This window comes from Protopterus annectens, chromosome 3.part1, assembly GCF_019279795.1.
Source record: "Protopterus annectens isolate FY-2018-M chromosome 3.part1, PAN1.0, whole genome shotgun sequence".
In the NCBI taxonomy this organism is placed as follows: Eukaryota; Metazoa; Chordata; order Ceratodontiformes; family Protopteridae; genus Protopterus; species Protopterus annectens.
Genome location: NC_056732.1, coordinates 135,640,220 through 135,662,314, shown reverse-complemented (window position 1 = coordinate 135,662,314; position 22,095 = coordinate 135,640,220).

Sequence of the window (22,095 nt, the reverse complement as noted above, 5' to 3'; positions counted from 1 at the left end):
AGAAGAACCTTGGGCAATATCACCCAGACCAAATACTTGTAGATCTTCCTTGTCGGATGATAAGCCCCTGATGATGCTGGTCAGATTCATAACAAATCTGTGATATTATCCAAAATCAATATGGACAAGTGTCCAAGGATGTACCCAATGAAAGTTGGTTAGGTGAACCAAACAATTCAATATTGATTATTTATTTCTAAACAAATATTCAAATATAAACAACCATTCACTGAATAGGGGCAGCAAGAATCATAAATAACACATATCTTAATCAAAAGGTTCGTATATCACATAGTCAATGTACCTATAATAGCCAACCGGAAACATTATATTTAAATCCACCCAAATAAATTATTTGGTCATATAATGATATAAACAAATATAACTAATCTTTCTGATCAGCAATAAATGTGTAAAGCCAGACCAAAAACAGAAGGGAACAATAATAGTCTTTGTGGGACGTGAACATCAATCATGTAATAACACACAACTACTTTCCCTAGTTTAATCAAACAAACAAAGCACCAGGGAATAATAATAATCTTTCTGTGAAGAAGAAGAGCATAAACTCATTTAAACCAGTCCTCACAACACTACATTCCCCTGAGTATCTGGCAATTCAGATTCTACAATATATACGTGTAAGTCATACGACAATTCTCCACCAGTACATGATCAGAATTACGATCTCATATGGCTATGTAATATATGATAGAGAACCAAACCGGCCTTATAAAACTAGATAGTTGCTGATCCCAACAGCAAAAGGTATAACCAACAAGAAATGGGTACAATCATGTGCACAAAGCCCAGTAAGTTAGAAGGTTTGAAAAGCATCACTCTATCAGTTAATATAGTAAGGGACAAAACCAACTATCACCATAGAGGCAGACTGCACCTTCAAACCTAGAAGTGGTTTTCATACAGTTTACATACCAAACAATTACTGAATCATTTAGTTGCCAAGGAATATTGCCCTACTAAAAAAAGTTATTAACTTGCTTATATAGCATCCAAATGTACAAAATGATGAATGAAAAATAAACCAAGGAGAAATAACTACTCAAACTGTTTAAAAAAACATAATACAATAAATGGCAGTATCTAAAGCTTGCCCATAAGATGTTAAACCTAAAAAATGATGTTCACATAATGATAAACTTATAAATGTACCCTAAAACGGCACAATGTAACTAAATCCTTAATCCTTGATCGCCCTAATGATATAATCTCAAAAACAATAATCATCAGCATGTTGGAAAATAAATAAACATAATAATGCTATGACAGACTAGCAAGACCTGTACTTAATGCTGCTAGAAGTAAACCCTAAATTGCACCATATATACCAAGCATTAAGCAGTTCCTTACTGGATGCTGTTTGGCAAAAGAGATATTATTAATTGAAAAAATAAACAAATTGTCCAAACCCAGTCACAACGAAGGGCTCATACCAGAAGAAACACACAAACCGTGGCAAAAATGTCTCGAAAAAAATTAGAGACCAAAGATATGTTATTAAATATATGTTCAAACCAATGGGAACAAACAAAATGTCCCCCAGTTCAGCAAATGAAAAAATTCAGGCCCAAACCATATCACTGATGAAATTCTTGAAGCTAATCCATGAAAGTTGTCCCCAGGGAAAATAGATGGACAACATAATGTCACATGACAGATGAAAAATCCTAAAGTTTATAGTTTCCAAAAGAACTCCCTGATGTTTGTAAATAATCAGAGGATTATGCCTCCCACACAGTCATAGCCTGAAAAGGGTGTAACCTGAAACAATTTAATCACTTAAGCCAAATACAGACCCAAACATACCAGTTGTGAGCAACCGTTCAACAGGAAACCTTTCTTTATGCAGAAAAACACCCTTCTGGATGCAAATAGCGTAGGATGGTATCAATAATTAGCTACAGAGCTACAATGAAGGACTGTTAACCAGCCGTTACACAGCCCAATAGATATAGGATGAAAAGTCACCTCTGTAGTCAGCGTGAGATCCAAAATCTGTTAGGTTCGCCTCAAATACGCCTCACTCACATTTACGGTCCAAAGCCGCCCCAAATTCAGAACCGACATGAAGTGGTAACCCCTGATGTTCGTAAATAACCAGAGGGTTATGCCTCCTGCACAGTCATAGCCTGAAAGATGTGTAACCTAAAAAATTGTAATCACTTCAGCCCAATACAGACCCATACATACGTGTTGTGAACAACAGTTCAACAAGAAACCTTTCTTAATGCAGAAAAACACCCTTCTGGATGTAAATAGCGTAGAGTGGTATAAGTAATTAGCTGCAGAGATACAACCAAGGACCGTTAACCAGCCATTACACAACCCAATAGATATAGAATGCAAAGACACCTCTGTAGTCAGCGTAAGGTCCAAAATCTATTGGGTTTGCTGCAAATACGCCTCACTCACATTTAGTCTAAAGCCACCCCAAATTCAAAACCGACATGAAGTGGCAACCGCTAGTTCTTGTCACGAAATTGCCCAACGATCTTAACCAAATACTGAAAAAAAATTGCAAAGAGCATATATCAATCAATCCAAAGTCCCAAAGATAAAACAAAATCCACTGCTGTTGTTCTGATGTGATGGCAACCCCCATCCAACGCAAACTGCAAAGACCAAAAAATGTAACACTCAAACCAGACTCCTCCAAAGTATGGCAGGTACCAAGGCCCAAAAAAGCACAAAACCAAACCAAAATAAAGGGCCAGCACCAGTGGAAGTTGCCAAAAAATATGAATTTAATAAATATATATTTCACATCAACTAGGGATTATAAACTACCCCCAAGTCAGCACAAAAGTGCCATATAATAAATAAGCAAACCGGTTTTGGCTATATAAGCCTTTTTTCAGTGCATGAATCATACTAGAAATAACAAGAAACACATCAGAACAATGGTTTAAATAGCACATGCTAATGAAATAATTAGTACATAATAAATTCCTATTGAAAAAAATCTTAAAGAAATATGCAACGACTTAATAATAAGGGTGGATTCCTATTGCAAATATGTTAGAGATGTTCATTCAACCCAGGGCTGAAAATACCACCCAATTTGATTATCCATTTTCTTTCTTTGTTGTTTAAAATAGTATGCCATCCACTTTTATGGGATCTGTCACCTGTAACTTTGTCAATAACTGTAAAGTGAAACGAAGCAGAAGGGTGCTTGAGTGCATGTTTATAGAGTGCACTGGAAGACCTAAATCTGTCCTCAAGAAAACATGAAACAATGTCAGTTTCACCTCGGGGGAAGACTCCTCTTCCACTACTGATGCAGATGGCAACCCCTTTCTACAGTCACCAACACGGAAAAGACGTAGCACTAGTCGCCCTTTAGAGGTAGGTCTAGAAGAGGGAGGAGGAAACATAGGTAACGCAAACACTTTAGAGGGGATTCTCAAGATGATGACCAAATGTTGAATGAATATAATAATATGCACAATATATCCTCTGTGGAACTTTCTCAGGCCCATATTTCTGTACTTAATAAAGGTCTAAGTTATGTTCCCGTTTTTTTTGTGGCTGAGGATTCTTATGCGTCTGATGTTATTTCTTTTTGTAGACTGATTAATCTCAGAATACATTTTGATTCTAATACCGGTGGTACAGAGGTTAAATCATTTAAATTTCTACAGTCCAAATTCATGCCTCCCATGACTTATCAGGTGTCTCTATTCCAATCTGCTGTCCTTAAAGACTTACATTATAATTTCAGTGGGCATGATATCTGCCATCATAATCTCTTTAGGGTTGAACAAACAGCTTTGTAGGAGTTGATAAACAATAAAGATCTTGTCATATTATCAGCTGACAAAGGGTGAGCGCTAGTAGTTATGAATTGGGATAGCTACTACCAGGAAGTACAGAGACAGCTGGTGGATGCCAGGCATTATATGCCTATGCCCCTTGATCCAAGTAGTAAATTTAAAATTGAAATAGATTGTTTTTTATTCCAAGCACAACAGGAAGGTATCATTACTCAGTTGGATGTATACCATCTTACGGTCAAGGATCCTAGATCACAATACATCTATTTCTTACTTAAATGCATACGGATCCCCATTGTCCACCAGGAAGGCCAATTGTTTCAGGGAGGGGGAGCATAACTGAGCCCTTGTCTGAATTTCTAACTCTTTATCTAAAATCTCTCCTAGTTTACATCAGATAATGTATCCAGAATACCACCCATTTTCTGGGTATCGTCTCCAGTACTCAGTTGGAACCAGGTTGGCTTCTCTGCACATTAGATGTGACTGCCTTATATACCAATATTCCACATTGGGCAGGATTAATGGCCCTACAATATTGGTTAGATCTAAGTGCTTTGTATCCACCTGGTTTCAACACTCTGTTAGTCTGTATGACAGAACATGTCCTTACAAAAAAATGTGTTTTATTTCTCTGGACAATGTTACTGGCAGTCACAGGGTATGGCAATGGGGGCATCCTTTGCCCCGATATATGCAGATTTATTTATGGCTTATCTGGAGACCGAACTGATCTATAATTCCAATCATAAAATCTATTTGGATGACATATATATTTGGAGACAATACCTGGATGACTGTTGGCTGGTATGGAAGGCGGATGTACCTTACCTTTTGGAATTTGTGGAATATCTTAACCAAAATAAATGGGGAATTGAATTTAAGATAAATTTTTATCTTAATCAAATTACCTTTCTGGATGTGGCCATCACCAGAAATGAGGATAATACTTTGAGTACACAGATTTACAGGAAATATCCCCAGTATAACTCCTTACTTCAGGCCAGTAGTCTGCATCCACCTCACATGGTGCGTAACATCCCTAAATCTCAGTTTTTGAGAATTAAATGCATTTGTTCTGATAATTATCCCTTCCTTAAATGCAAGTTGTATCTGGCTAACCATTTTTACAACAGGGGCTATCAAGCAGGCAATATTGCCATGGCCAGCAATTGGGCTACTACGCAGGTCAGGGGGAATCATTTGCAATATAAACATAAGGACTAGACATCACAAGATCATGATGTTTTGAGAATGGTCACTACAGACTGACGCAACACCATACTCTTTCTGGATATTATTCAGAAACATTGGAACATTTTGTTATCAGACCCCAAATCAGCATCTAAGATAGGCCAGAGATGTTTTTTCTCCTTCAGACGGGGAAGAAATTTGGGCTCAGTTTTGAGCCATTATAAACATACTTCCCAAGTTTCAGTTGGAAATACACAACACACACTTATGGGTGACAAATTATGTGGTTCTTACCCATGTGGTCATTATGCACACTGTGCCAGGGTTTTCAAAATTAAGGAATTCACCAGTCCTAACACCAATAAGGTCTTTGACATACAGTTTTTGGACAACTGTGGTTCAGATTGGGTTGTCTATTTGGCCTCCTGTCACTGCTCAGCCTTCTGTGTAGGCCAGACATCTAGACCATTACATATTAGAATTTCTGAACATGTTAGTAATATAAGGAACCATAAATCTTCCAGTGCACTCTATAAACATACACTCAAGCACCCTTCTGCTTCGTTTCACTTTACAGTTATTGACAAAGTTACAGGTGACAGATCCCATAAAAGTGCATGGCATACTATTTTAAACAACAAAGATAGAAAATGGATAATCAAATTGGGTGGTATTTTCAGCCCTGGGTTGAATGAACATCTTTAACATATTTGCAATAGGAATCCACTGCTTATTATTAAGTTGCTGCATATTTCTTTAGGATTTTTTCAATAAGAATTTTTTATGTACTAATTATTTAATTGGCATGTGCTATTTAAACCATTGTTCTGATGTGTTTCTTATTATTTCCAGTTTGATTCATGCACTGAAGAAGGCTTATGCAGCTGAAACCAGTTTGCTGATTTATTATATGGCACTTTTGTGCTGACTTGGGGGTAGTTTATACTCCCTAGTTGATTTGAAATATATATTTATTAAATTCATATTTTTCCGCAACTTCCATTGGTGCTGGCCCTTTATTTTGGTTTAAATTTCAATATACCACAACCACTGAGTCGGTTATTGCGATTTATACAGTGACATTATTTAAGAAAAAAAACACTTACTTTTCTTAAAGAAATTATTTGCATAATGCCTCTGTGCTGCCCTTCCACATTTATGTGGTATCCTGGAGCTTTTTTTGATGAACTGTGGATGGGACTTGTGCTGCCATGCTTCCGCAGTACATCAGGGCTGTGAAGAGGTGGCATTGGAGAAAGGACTATCTCCGTTGCTTCTTCTTCTTTGTTATAATCAAAAAAAAAAAAAAAAGAACCAGGGAGACTTTTTATGTTAGAAGAGTCAGGAGAGACAAAAATAAAAGGATAATCAGGTACATTTTTTAAGTTTTGTAGAACGTAATTAATTATCCTTTTATTTCTGTCTGTGCCATCTCCTGAATGTAAAATGTTTTCAGTTGTGTTAGGTATTAAAAAAAAAAAAAAACGAGATACGCTAACGGGAAAAAGTCCAGGAGACTGGACTTTTTCCTGTTGGTATATTCTGGGCTGGCCAATCAGCACGCTCATTTTTAAATGCTAATGGCCAGTCATTGTATAATATGAAACTAACCCACTGTAATCCTTTCGATTTTATTAAAATGCAAAATATGTTTGAAGTATTGTGTTGTTCAAGTGATGCTCATAAATGACTGACCTCTAATATTACTTGAAGCAGCTTCAGTATATACATCCAAAATATATGTAGTATGGAGGTTTCATGCCTACTGTTGTAAAATGAGACAGCAAGTTCCTCCATTCTACAGTCCTGATTTTTTATGCCAGCTCATACAGCCTCTGCAAATGCATGTTTAGATAGTGACAGACTCAGAACCTCTGCAACTGTGTGATGAACTGCAGTTTTCATCTCTTCTTCCACCATTGTCTTCTGCTGTTTTTCTGAATTTGATTTTGCCTGTGATACAGTGTTCACTTCCTTAAAATACAGACCTGGAACTTCATCATTCACCGTGATATCTGCAGCTGTGGATTGTAGCATTTCCTTCCATTTAGTGTTTCCTTGGAACTCCAGAGATTCATGTTCATTTACTGTTCAGAGTAAATCCTCAGTTTTATCAAATTTTACAATACCCATGTCTGTGACCCCCTTTCCATCTTACTATTCCCGTTCGCATTTATTAGATTCTCCATTCCAAGTACTGTATCAGACAGCAACATTCCCAGAAAAGTGTAGGGATGGCATTCTTTCAATTCTCATACAAGTAGTCAGGCATATTAAATTCTGATATTCATGAAATAAAGAAATATGTAAAAAACAAAAACATCAGCAGTACTTTCTCAATACATATTAATATTTGGTTTTGTTCTTATCCTGTCGTCAAAAGAATAAAGAAAAGCATTCTTAACATAAAGCAGTCATTTTTCTTATCTTGTCATATAATAACATTATGGCATATCTGAAAGTGCATTACAACAATTATACATCTAATTGAAAGGGTAAACATGATTTCCTCGATATTGTATTAATTCATGGATTATGACAAATAATCAGAGATCCAACCAGGGCTAAAAACATTCTGGATGTTATTGTTGCAAACTGTGAAAACCTGACAAAGAATAGTGCTATGTATCCTCCATTGGGAATCTCTGAACATAACTTATTATACTTTGAAATTTTTTTTAAATGAAGCACACTTTAACCACATTATGAACATTTATTATTATAGATTACTGATTAAATGGCTAGAAGAAGCACAATATAGATTATTCAGTTACGATGAAATATCAAAATCACTATATCAGATTAAATGGCTAGAAGAAGCAATTCATGATAACTACTTGAGATATTCTGGTTTAGAAAAATATTAGTCTAAAACCTTAAAATGACTATTTGTTATTCCTCTCGTATTGTAGGTTCCTTCACTGGTGAAATTCAAACTTAAGTTATACAAAATGAAAAAAATGTATATTTCATCAAAACAGGATACATATACTACACAGAAATTAATCTTAATAAAATTTGCAATCAATTTAAGTGAAAAATTAAAATCTCGCATTTTGGAGATGTTGAATTAGCAGTTCTGGTGCTGCGCTGTGTTCATGGATTCAGGTAAGTGTTTATGTTTTAAGGGTTTTGGGTAGGCGCTGTAGTGTGTGTTAGTGTGTTTTGTTACTGTGGTGTTTGTGTGTGTGTGTGTGTGTGTGTGTGTGTGTGTGTGTGTGTGTGTGTGTGTGTGTGTGTGTGTGTGTGAGGGGATGTAGCTTGTGTGGTGGTGTTTCATGTGTTTGTGTATGTAGTGCGACCTTGGAGTTAGTATATTTAATAGGGGGTGTGGGGAGCGCAGCCCCCCACATGGGGGGGTGCTGGGGGCTTGCCCCCCCCCCGCTTGTAGTTAGGATTGAGCTGCATGTTTGTGGGGAGGAAGGTGTGTGTATGTATATGTGTGGTGTGTGTGTTGTAGAGAAGTCGCAATTTTGAATTTCACGCTTCTGAGTGTTCGGTGTTTTAGGTTTTCCACTTTATGGGCTCGAGATTCTGAAATTCAATATTTCAGGATTTCGAGCATATGAAGTGAATCCATATATGTATATGTATACACACATATATATATATATATATATATATATATATATATATATATATATATATATATATATATATACTGCTTTAAATAGGATTTAACGTATACCATGTACTATATGGGCAAAGCGACTTTAAAGTGTGTGCTGCAGTTTGGGGGGTGTGGAATATTCTCACAACAACTATTCAAACATTATATATTGTCTAGATACTAAGGCCTTGGTTGTCAATCATGCTGATATAAAGGAAGTGGTTTGCTGAGACCTAGGAGGTGCAAGTACATTCTTCAATTAGAATTTCAGAATGGATGAGATGGAGAGGGCCAGGATGACCAGAGACTTGTGGAGTCAGTGAGAGCCCATTTTAAGGCTAACTTGTAGAACTATACATGAAAGAAACAACTGGAGTTTACAGTGAAAAAAGATCTGGAGTTTAGAGCTGTGGTAGGGGCCTGGTCAAGTTCAATAGCTGGGACATTTTAAGACAGTCCATACTTGGAAATGTTATGAGACACTGTAATACTGTTTGATGGAAAAATAACCCAAAGAATTATTTTTTTTTGCCAAGCAAAGTATTAATTTTTATTTTTAGTGTGTCTTTATGAAGAAAATATGTTTTATGTAAGTCCAGTATGCAGTGCCTCCTCAGATCTTACACTGGTGGGGAATGTGAACAGGTGCCAGAGACCTGCCTTTTTCAGAACATTGCAGTACTTCTGCTGCAAAATGCAAATAAGATTTGGGCTACTAATTTCCTATAGCATTATAACTGTTGTGTTTCTGTATGAATTTCCTTCTGAAATTCATACCTGGGTTGGCACCTATGTCTCTAATGTACACAGACAACCTGTAAATGGTTCATCTCCCAGGCCCAGCTTGTAAATGTTTCATCTCCCAAGCTCCTGCTTACACTTATCAAGGATATCAGAACTTGTCAGAGATTTAGGATGCGTGGCTAGGCTTTAAAAAGGCCCCTGTGGTCATTAGCCTAGTAAACACCTATGAACCTATATTTCCAGCCATACAGGAATTACTATAGAGACTTGTGGTGTCACGAGTGGGGATTGACCAATGGCTGGTACAACTACAGTAACAGCTAATTGTGCTGGCCAAAGTATCTACCAAACTTAAGACTCCACCTGCTATGAAGAAACCAACCAGTAAGGCTGGCCAGGAATCCTACTTGAAGATTTTGAGCATTATGTCACTGTAGTGGTATCGGGATTGGAGAGACTAGGCAAAAATCCTGTCATGCCTGCTGACAGAAGAAGCACTGAGAATGTATATAAAATGGAGGGAAACTGACTGCAAGGACTGTGAGGAGTTAGGTGATGCTAGAGAATAGCATCAACTTGTTGATAGCGGTTTACCTGTATGAATGCTGAGAGAAGACCATTGTGTCCTGTGATATGTGTGATGCTCCATGCAAATGAAAGATACTTATAGGTGCAGTGTTACTTCCTACCATAGAGGTACGGATGAGTTTCATAAATAGTTTGGTATGTAGGAATACCTCTAAACCTTTGGTGTTTTTATGCTTGGGTTATCTAAACTTAATGGTCCTAAATCTTTGGGTAAAAGGTTGGAAGAGGAATGTTGTCAGTGCATCCCTGAATGCTTAGAAAGTGGCTACCTATGACTCAGGAACTATGGCAGTTCTTACAGCTATTTCTTCCAGACTTCAGCTGTACAACTCTGACATTATGGGGATTCATGTTCAGGGTCTTGTCACATGGACCACTGAAGGTTATCTAGTGGTTTTGATGATTATATGTTCAGTTAATATAAATGTACTTACGAGCCAGTAAAGAGGAGCAAAGTCCTAAAAACTTGTGGAAAGATAGTATAAAGCTGTTGTTAATGTGGGAAAAACACCAGTGGCCAGCATAGAGTACACCAAACACTATTATATAATAATTATGACATAAATACTTTATTCAGACCGGTTTCGGCTAACCAGCCTTCTTCAGTGAAAAAGCATTTTACAAATATTCCATTACATTTCAATATATACACTCCCACAAACAATAACAAACGTGGTCCAACCCAAATACTACAAATAAATTATATATTAATGAGACAACATTAAATAAAAAAAAAAATGGTATAAATGACAAACAAAAATTACACCAAATACCAAAATATTTATATTCAAAAGTTTATAAACATACTGTATATAAATATAATATATAATAAATATATATATATATAAAAATGGAATGATATGTGGTATACGTCATAAATGGTCATTAAGTCCAGGAGAAAATAATGCTCCTAAATTAATAATCCAATATTTCTCTTTATGATTTAGAATGGTATGCCAACCTTGCTGATTACTCCTATCACCAATGATTCTATTACCATAAATCTAAATTCGGCATTAGGATGTTTGATAGTATGTCTATATAGGGCATTAGTCTCCCTTTTGTTATGGACATCACTTCTGTGTTCTGACATCCGTATTCTCAATGATCGGGACATTTGGCCCACATAAAAGGCGGAACATTTACATGTGGCCAGATATATAATCCAGCTACTAGCACAATTGCCAAACACCTTAAGATCATACACCCGACTAGTAATAGCACTGGTAAATTGTTTGAGTTTATTCATGAATTGTCATGACCCACAATGTCCACAGGGAAACATCCCCAATAACTGATCCCCCAGCATTGTCAATTGTTTGTACACCGCTCCTCCACTCTCTTTATGTTTAAAGTGTGAGAAATGCACACCTAAAGTCCTCCCACATCTGTAAGAAAATTGACATCTGGGGCCCAGGCATCCTCTAAGTTGGTCATTGGTCATAAGAATGTTCCAATGTGTATCAATTACATTTCTGATGACGTTGTTATTACATCCATAAGTGGTCACAAATCTAAGATTATCACCCATTTATGTTGGCTTATGCTGTTTCTATTCCAACAGTGTGTCTCTATCTTGAGCACAACTCCAGTTACTGGCACGTGTAATATCCAACTCCCTATATCCCCTATCTAAGAATCTGTCACATAAATCCTGTCTGGCATGTTCAAATTCCCGTGCAGAGGAACTAATTCTTTTAATGCACATAAATTGTGATTTTGGAATATTGCGGATGGTGTGAAGCAGGCTATTGTATTGTGGCTACTTACGAAACACTTTCGTACTAAGGGTATGATCCTCATTCCGATATACAGTCACATCTAGAAAGTTGATACTATCATGATGTGATGTAAGAGTAAATTCAATACCCCACAAATTGCCATTTAAATAATCCAAAAATTCCTGAAGATATATCACATCTGCCCGCCACACCATCCAACAATCATCCAAATATCTGCGCCAAATATCTATTTCTACCTGATAGATATTATGAAGTGGATCATAAATCATACATTCCTCAAAGAAAGCCATAAACAGATCTGCATATATGGGGGCAAATGATGCCCCCATGGCTGTACCTTGCAATTGCCAATAACATTCACCCTGGAAGTAAAATACATTTTTGTTTAAAACATGCTCAGCCAAACATACCAAAAAGGTATTAAAGCCAGGTGGATATAAAGCAGCATGCTCCAACCAAAATTGTAATGCTTGTAGGCCAGCCCAATGGGGAATACTAGTATATAAGGCCTTTACATCCAGGGTGCACATCAGCCATCCAGGCTCTAACTGTGTATCTGATATGATTTTAAGAAATTGCATTGTATCCTGGATCCCTGCTCTGACTGAAGCCAATAAAGGTTTTAAATACTTGGTCAAAAATACCAACAAAGGTTCAGCCAGAGATCCAATACCAGCAACAATTGGTCTGCCTGGAGGCTGAGTTAATGACTTGTGGATTTTGGGTAGTAAATATAAAATTTGTTTCTGCGGATCTGCTACGGTAAGATGACTCTTAGTAATAACATTAATAATACCTTCATCAACTGCCTGGCTTAAGAACATATCAATCTCCTTTTTAAAGACGGGGGTTGGATCTATGGACATTGACATATAACATCTAGAGTCGGAAAGTTGTCCCTTACCCTCATTCAAATAATAATCCATATTCATAACAACCACAGCCCCACCTTTATCTGCTGGTAAGATGACAATATCATAATTATTTTTGAGTTGCTCCAAGGCAGCTGCTTCCTCAGAGGAAAGATTATGACCCAAAATAGATGATTCTCTATTTGGAAAATGAAAATTCCCTCAGCACTGCTTGTAAAAAATCGAAACATGTTTATTCACTGGTGGTTGGAAGTCGGATTTGTGAAACCTAAATTCATCAGATATTTGAGTATTGTTATCTGCAAAAAATAATCTGAGATTAAGTCTGTGACAAAATTGGTAAACATCAGTAACTATACTATATTCATCCACAAAGAATCCAGGTACAAAGCCAAGACCTTTATTTAGTAGAAGAGTTTGCTCATCAGTTAGTAATACATCAGATAAATTTAACACATTCTGGCCATTGATCCGAGTTACTTCAAGATGGTCTGCAATAGACCCTCCATTGAACTGATGCCTGCCCTCATGTTTATGCTTGCGGCCCCCACGCTGCTTACTACCCCATCTAAAGGGTGCTGTGCGTTGGACTTCTTACGAATGGGTGACTCCCTAGTACTGACACTGTCATTATTGGTGAAGGAAGATTCCTCCCCTGATGTACTAGTGTATGGGTTCTCTGTTCTCTTTAAAATAGATCTAAGTCTTTTTCTTGCGCTATTCATACTGGCAGCTCTATTGGTCTCTGAAAACCTAACTGTTCTCAGTACATCAAAGGGTCGACCCCTTTGATAATCCGTTACATCTCTATTAAATTTCTTAATCTTTCTTTCCCGTATTTGCTTTTCATAGATTGCCAGCTCCCTAGATAGCTTATTTAAAGAAGTACCATACTGTGGTATCACCTCATATTTCTTACATTCTTCCCAAAATGTTTTCACCTCTAACACATTGATATCAACAATCCTTCGGAAGTATGATGTCAAAATATGAACAAACATTATTGAGGCCTGTTGCAAAGCTAAATTCCATTCCCTGGTTAGTGTGTCCTCCGACCTACCAACTAGGGGTTGGATCAGAATTCTAAGGCCTCTAGGTACTATTTCTCTGTTCAAATACACTCTGAATAGCCTAAGATGCCATATATTGGCCCTTAGATTTTTCAAACCCTTTCCCAATTTATTAAAAGCAATGTTACATCCATCCATAGGATCAATTTCAGAACCATTCTGATTACTGCTTGGTCTGGTATCAATGCCAAATACTCTGATATCATCCCTATCGGCACATAACCCATCTAGAATGCTTTCCAGATCCATGTTGATAATCAATAATATTGTTTTTTAAAAGCACAAGGAAGCTAACTCAATTATTTCAAGCAAAAAAAGGGAGCTGGATATCCAAGAAAAGATTCCAATACGACTATTTGAAACAAAATTATACTATATTCTAAACATACACTAGAGACAGAACTAAATCACCAAAGGTATTAGAAATCATATAGTCCAAAATCTATAGGTATAAGTACCAACAGAGCTGTCATAAAAACATCACTATTCAGAGAGAAATATGACAGACCATACAAGTGGGTCAATAAACTAACCAAATTTTTTTTTTAATTTCTAGCTAAACTGTGAGTATATAGTTCAATATCACTTGTGAAATATGTTCATCCAAAACCAAAAATACTAAATGGTATATCATATAAATTATAAATATTCCATCTACCAGTATCATTACTATTCACTTATAGTTAGTATGCCAACCACCTTATAATATCCTAATGAAAACAAAAGGCATAATAAAGTTATAAGCAAGCATACATTGCAAGAAAGGAGAAAATGCAGCATGAATATAATACAAAAAAGCTACACTAATGGCACCAAATGCATTGGTAAATAATATATGTGAATAAAGACAACACTCTCAGACCATATAAAAATAGAACATTGTAACCTATGATAACTGTGATTGTAACAACACTTAAACACTTCTATTTTAAATGCAGTACAATTATATTATTGTTAATATAATAATATTGTCATGAAAGTCATATACCATATCATACTGTGTTGTTCCATATGATAAAAACTAATATCACCCTTGTGTTTATCAGAGCCAAATTTATTCACATTAATGCCTTAATAGCACATTGCGACAACCATTTAAAGCCCAATATATATATATATGGTATAGGCCCACTAAAAGTTCAATGGTCTGAAAATACCAGCTTCCGATTGGTTACAAATTTCTTTTATAGTTTGTCTGGATACATTTGATATCATATCCCAAAGCGGACTTAAAGAGTAACTATCCAATTTTTCAGAACATTCCACATGTATTTGTACCATACACACCTCATAGTATATAAACTGAGAAAAAACCTTCAATAAATAAATATATTATAGTGGCAATATCTCCTCTGCTTCGTTAAAGATGAACGTATCAGAATATGGAAATATGAAAAAATGCCTGTTTGAAAATAATTTAAGCATCCAAAAAGTGATATTACATAAGGTCCACAAATAATGTTCAAAATGTCCCAAAACACAACAGCTTGCCTTTCCTTCAAATATGCCCCAAAATATGGCACACAGTATTAGTATTGCCTGATATCAGTCAGAAATTGTACCATAACTTATAACGATAAAGTCCCAATAAAGTTGAGTTTCCTAACTAAGCCCAACGAACAACACTAAGCCTTTCCACAACCAATGTAGATGTCAAATTCCGACCATTAGTCTGAGTCATAACCATAATAGGTATACATAATGTAATCCACATATGTCGATTAACATAAAGTTGTCCAGATGTTATGATACCCCAAATATTGTAATAACCTTTCGTTCAGGACAAAACCTACATGACAAACAGTACCTTGAAACCAGTTGGCATCATACTCGATCTTCCTAAAAAAAGAAAGGGCATTCAGTTCTAATAAAAATGTAGCATCAGGCCCCTTGTAAACTCCGCCTTTAACAATAAATATTTCTTTCCTATTCCTAAGGAAATCTTAGTTCGACATCCAGCCACAAAAAATGAAAAAAAGAAAGCACAGATCAGAAATCCGATAAACAAGTAAATATTCCAGGTTGAAACACTGAAAATTCTTCCTTCACGGACTGACAGAGCCTGTACTCGAAGCCAACAGCAGAGCAAATCCAAACTGAAAAAATCAGACGCTCTGCACGTACGGAAAATGCATGGCCATACACAGTAAAAACACCAGTGGCCAGCATAGAGTACACCAAGCACTATTATATAATAATTATAACATAAATACTTTATTCAGACCAGTTTTGGCTAACCAGCCTTCTTCAGTGAAAAAGCATTTTACAAATATTTCATTACATTTCAATATATGCACTCCCACAACCAATAACAAAAGTGGTCCAACCCAAATACTAAAAATAAATTATGTATTAATGAGACAACATTAAATAAAAAAATGGTATAAATGATAAACAAAAATTACACCAAATACCAAAAACATATATTTATATACAAAAGTTCATAAACATACTGTATATAAATATAATATATAATAAATATATATATATATATATATATATATATATATATATATATATATATATATATATATAAAGGGAATGATCTGTGGTATACATCATAAATGGTCATTAAGCCCAGGAGAAAATAATGCTCCTAAATTAATAAGCCAATATTTCTCTTTATGATTTAGAATGGTATGCCAACCTTGCTGATTACTCCTATCACCAATGATTCTATTACCATAAATCTAAATTCGGCATTAGGATGTTTGATAGTATGTCTATATAGGGCATTAGTCTCCCTTTTGTTATGGACATCACTTCTGTGTTCTGACATCCGTATTCTCAATGATCGGGACGTTTGGCCCACATAAAAGGCAGAATATTTACATGTGGACAGATAAATAATCCAGCTACTAGCACAATTGCCATACACCTTAAGATCATACACACAACTAGTATTAGCACTGGTAAATTGTTTGAGTTTATTCTTACATCACATCATGATAGTATCAACTTTCGACTATATATCGGAATGAGGATCATACCCTTAGTATGAAAGTGTTTCGTAAGTATCCACAATACAATAGCCTGCTTCATGCATCTAGTATGCATCCCCGCCACACCATCCGCAATCCCACCAATACTATGGGAATTAGCTGTTATGGTTTGAAAGTATATCAGCCCCAAGACATTTATTCTGTAGATATCATAGGACATTTGGTCCTTCAAGTTTACATGATGACTCATTTCCTTCTATCCTATGGAATGCTCATGAAGATCATACTGGTTGCTGTCTCAAGGGGGACATTTAGGGGTGAGGGGCCACTTGGGAAGAGAATCCTCACTTGTAGTAGCTTCACCTTCAAATGATGCTGTCTGCTCAATGGTTGAGCCCACAGATGTCAGAAGCTATGGTCACATGTTTAAGGCAGAAGATTAAAGAATTGCTTCATAAGAAAATTGAAGTATACCTGGATAAACTTCACTGGAATTACAAAACTCTGTTTCCCTAGGCAGTAAGGTAGCAGTAGTGTTTCAGTGTGTACTGACAGCAATTTAAGCAAATGACATTTCAGTGAAAATGTTTTAACGGAAGCATTTCTGCTGATAGTGTAAAAGTCCTATTTTCTCTGCTATTGTGCAACCTCAAAGTAGGTATATTTAATTTGGGGGTGGGGGAGGTATTTCATATGGGTACAGGGGCTTGCTTTGCATAAAGGGATTTATGCTGGGTTTCACCAAAAATTATTTTGGAAAAGCATTTTTGGAGGGTTTTTTTATTTGTTTGGGGAATGTATTGTCAAGCTATTGACATGAATCCTAACCTAGCATCTAGGTTACATATGAACATGGTTTTGTATACTATCAAAAATACTGAAAATGGGGAAGAGGTGAGGTAATGGGGATGTATTAAAGACCCTACAGGAAGATCTGCCAGCAATTTGCAAGAATGTTGTGGTGGGTATCCGGGAGAGGATGTGTACCTTCTTGCACAGTGTATCTTTTCTGATTCTGTCTGCAGAGAAACAGAAAAAAATAACAGCCCCAGTCTTTGAGGGTATGTAGGAAATGACTATAACATAACTGAGTATGGGTAAAGGTGAAAGACCCAGACAGGCTGATAGGAAAGATCAACCAGTGTGTGCATATAATTATATATGGAGATCTGTGGCACAGTAGTGGTGCAGTACCATTGTCGCCTCGCAGCAAGAGGTTCCTTGGTTTGATTCTCAGCTGGGGTGCCTTCTGTGCAGAGTCTACATGCCCTCCCTGAGTTCACATGGGTGCGCCCTGGTTTCCTCGCACATTCCAAAGACATGCAGTAGGTGGATTGGACAATATAAATTGGCCATATGTTTGAGAATATGTTAGTGTGTGTGTGTGTGTGTGTGTGTGTGTGTGTGTGTGTGTGTGTGTGTGTGTGTGTGTGTGTGTTTGTGTGTGTGTGTGTGAGAAAGTGTGGTGTGAAAGAGCTATCATGGCAGGGCTAGGCACCCACTGGTGTAAGACTTTGCTCCAGATGATTGTCACTGTTGAAGTGACACACTGACCCCACATGCAAAAATTGGAAAAAGGGGTTATGGCTGGATGGATCTGCTGACTTTTTTTTTTCAGAAGGCTTAGACAACTGGTAGAGTTCCTTCTTTGTAGAAGACAAGAACATTTGGGATTGAAAAAACAGGTAAACCTATGAAGTTGACAGGCTTGTATTGTCTGATCACACTGTTGAGAATGGACTACAGAATTTATATTGGCCTATGGTGCTTTCACCTCCAGGTGTTAATGCACAAGTCTGGGTGTTAATGCACCAGGTAGGTAGTGTAGAGCAATGTTGTTTCTGTACAGGAAGATGGCCATTTGACTTTATCCAGTGGACACTGTACTGATGGACTTGCAGTGGATGGGTATGACCATACCCCTTTTCAAGGCCTGGACATGGAGAAGGCTTTTGACATGTTCTGCATGGACTACCTATTTGAATTAATGTTGGCTATTGGGTTCCCATGTGAGTGTCAAATGGCTGAATATATTAGCAATGTTGTATGTGGGGCCCCCTAGCATAGAAGAGGAAAAACAAATCACTTAGTTTAGTTCAGGTTTAGTCTAGGCAGGCAGGAGGTCAAGGCAGACTTTTCTTATTTTGCCATTTTTGCTTGGTCTGTTGACTGAGTCACTGGCACAGGTAATTAGGCACCACTTGCTTGTTGAGGACATAGTTGTGGGTGAGCAGTCCCATCAGGTTGCCTGTTTTCAAATTACATATTTGTCTTCTACAAGATCTTGGCATCATCTCACCCATATCTTTGGGACCTACTGATAGATCTGGGGACACTGCATCTTTGGGACCTATTGCTAGGTTTGAGGACATTGCAGGTTATGAGGTCAACAAAAAGAAGACTGAAGTCTTGTTGGTTAAACAGTTTACATAGAAGTACATTAGGGAAGAATGCTAATTTAAATGGGAAGCAAGCTATATGAAATATTTAAAGGGTGTGGATAGTTAGGGCTAGTAAAGAGGCTGTTAATATAATTTTTCACCATATCGAGGGAGAGGCAGGCTCTGGGAGAGGGCTGAAAACACGCTTGCCTTCCTGTAAAGTGGCAAATTATTAGGGTTAGAATGCTCTTACTCATTTACTATGTATATGTCATGAGTATATTTGGAATAGATCTGCCCAACATGTCATAAAATCACTGAAAATCCTACTGTTAAAATCTATTTAGTGGCAAGTAGGCAGGTCTATCACTGGGGTCTGATATGACTTGGAAGGCAGGATCTACCAAATATGAACATGTTAATGTGGGGGGGGGGTGAGGTCAAGATGCCATGAGATGAATATATCCAGAGATTTCCTGTGCTGGCTTACAGGGTAGGGGGGTATAATGGGAAAGTGGAAGCCAGAATGTATGCAGGCCTAGTAATTACGATACAATGATACATGAAGTGGCTAAGAAATTAGGTCAATATGCAGGTATGAGCAGAATGTGCCCCATATCCTAACTGATTAAGAAGTTTCTAGCTACATTTCACTCAGAGCTGTGGTGGGGCATGTGGTCCAATTCATTAACTTCTGGTCTAGAGAGAGATTTCTAGATATTTGACTCCAAGTGAGTCCATATACTTTCATGGCCTGGTTAAATGATTTTGTATAACAGAGAAAAACTTTTTTAAGTATCAAAAGTTGAATCACCTGCTTTCAGTGGAGAGTTGAGATGGTCAGACTCCAATATTATGACTGTAACCGTGGCTGAATATATATATATAGTAGGGAAAGCTCAGAGAAGAGGGTTATTGGTTAAATATGCAAGTGAGGTCTCCTCCACTATAGGTTATAGGTTAAAGATGTTCTGGGGAAAAAAGGAGGTTAACACAGAGCATCAGGGAAGCAGATAACATTTGGAGTCTTTCTCTGATAAAAATGAGTTCTATGCAATGGACTACACATCTTTAGATCCTCCATGGTTGACCCCACATAGGTTCTCTTGTTTGTTTCCATAAGTCTCCCCACTGTATAAGCACTGCCAGCCATAAAGTGCATGTAGATGGGGACATAGGCTCTGGGTATCTGAACTATTTGTATAATTTTTACTAGGGAACCAGGATTATACCTACAGGACATTTGAGTTGCAGACATTCAGGTCGTAAGGGGACAATACTATGCAGATCTGACATCACACAAGGTATATCTAGGAGAGAGAGGGTAAGTGTGATTCTGGTTTCTGACTACAGTAAGTCAAAAATTCATCATGTACACCTAGAAATTCATCATATGCACCTAGAAATCTCAAAACCCCTGAAAAGTTCAATAGTGGAAATCTAGGGACTGCCAGCCAGTTCAGAATTTGATAAGCTTAGGTCGAACTAGTGATGCTGACAGAGTGTTGGTGAATAAATAGTTCAAATGCATGTTAAATCTGGTGTAGGCAAAGAAGACAGTGATAGACATTGTAGTAAAATTTATGAAGTGACACCAGCTGAAGGATCATGGACAACTGATCTCACAGTCAAAGCCATAGTTACCTTCAGAATTACCTGGTACAGTTCCCCAATCAAATACACTTCACTTCTAAGTGAGAAAAGAACACCGGTCCTCTCTTTGAGCTGAGGAACAAAAAAAAAAAAGTAAATAAATAAAAGGTCCTCTTGCCAAGGTGAGGAAAATGTTTTCTGACTGAAACTGTGAAACTGTAGCAAACCATTTGTTACAAATGTAAAAAGCGGCTTGCTGAAATTAGTGGTTAGAATACCACATGCAAAACAGTTCAGACCTTCATACTTGAATGCAAACACAGCACTGATATTCATTTCAAAATGCAGTTACTAAAATACCATCTCATCGGCAACTACTGATCATGGCCCCTAACACCAGTGCCCAGGGTGGCTACCCCATTCTCTAACCCTTCTTATGCCTTTGCATGCAATGAACTGATACAAATAATGTAACTGAGTTTAAAGGTACATTAGCAAGGATGGGAAGGATGCAAACAGTTATTTTCTTTCTGTGTTTTTTATTTCTCTTTCTTTTTCTTCATGTTTTCCCATTTTCCCCTTTTTTGGATTTGATCTGAGTCTATTTTATGATAGAGTCTTCATACCTGTCTGTAGGAGAATAGGAGGTGTAACTATTTAACCATTTATGATGATATCTAAATAGTCTGACCTGATTATTTGTATTTGTACTTAGATGCATTAGCCTGAGTGCTTTGTTTTAGTGCTTATTGGGGTTGGGCCATCTGATCTATATTTTATACAGATGGATTGTTCATGTACAGTATGTATATGATTTTGAAAAAAAAAATAAGGATGATATTCATAAACACTGTATCCCAGTTTCTTCAAAAAGGATGAGGAAACCTAGTAAAATTGGGAGCATCCGGGATTTGAATCATATAGCAGCAACTGATAAACAGCTTGCACCTCTACACATTTTTGTGCATGTAGGTGGCTTTCCTCTAACCAGCGTAGCTGTCTACTCAAACTGTTACAATTATTGCTTTATGTTAACTTATCCTCTTCTGGGCAAGCACATTACCTAGTGGTCAGGCTCGCAAACTCCCCACATCTAGTATCCCTGTGCCTTCTCCCTGCACCTACGTGGAACTTTATTTTTGTTTTCTGACTTATCCTGCCTTATCTCTTGATCCAAATCTCTTATATTTAATTTTTAGAACTAAGCCCACTGTTGTATTTTTTCCTGGTCCTGTTTAAAACTCTTAGCTGTTATTATTTTTTATTGGTCCTATTTAAAACATTAAGAAATCAGACTATGTACCTGGAAGAGCTCCAAGAACCCTGACTGATTATTTTTTTCTTGTACTTTCCACTAGAGAGGTCTTCCCTCCTCCATTTGTCCTCGCTATGATTGGGCTCACTCTGCTCCCCTATCCTACCTCCATTTCCCACCCACCCCCACATACACTACATTTATTTTCATCTATCTTGACTCCTCCCATCTTACCATCCAATCATAATACACAACTCACACTCTCCGCCTACTTCTCACTGTTCACACCACCAACTCCATCCGCTAT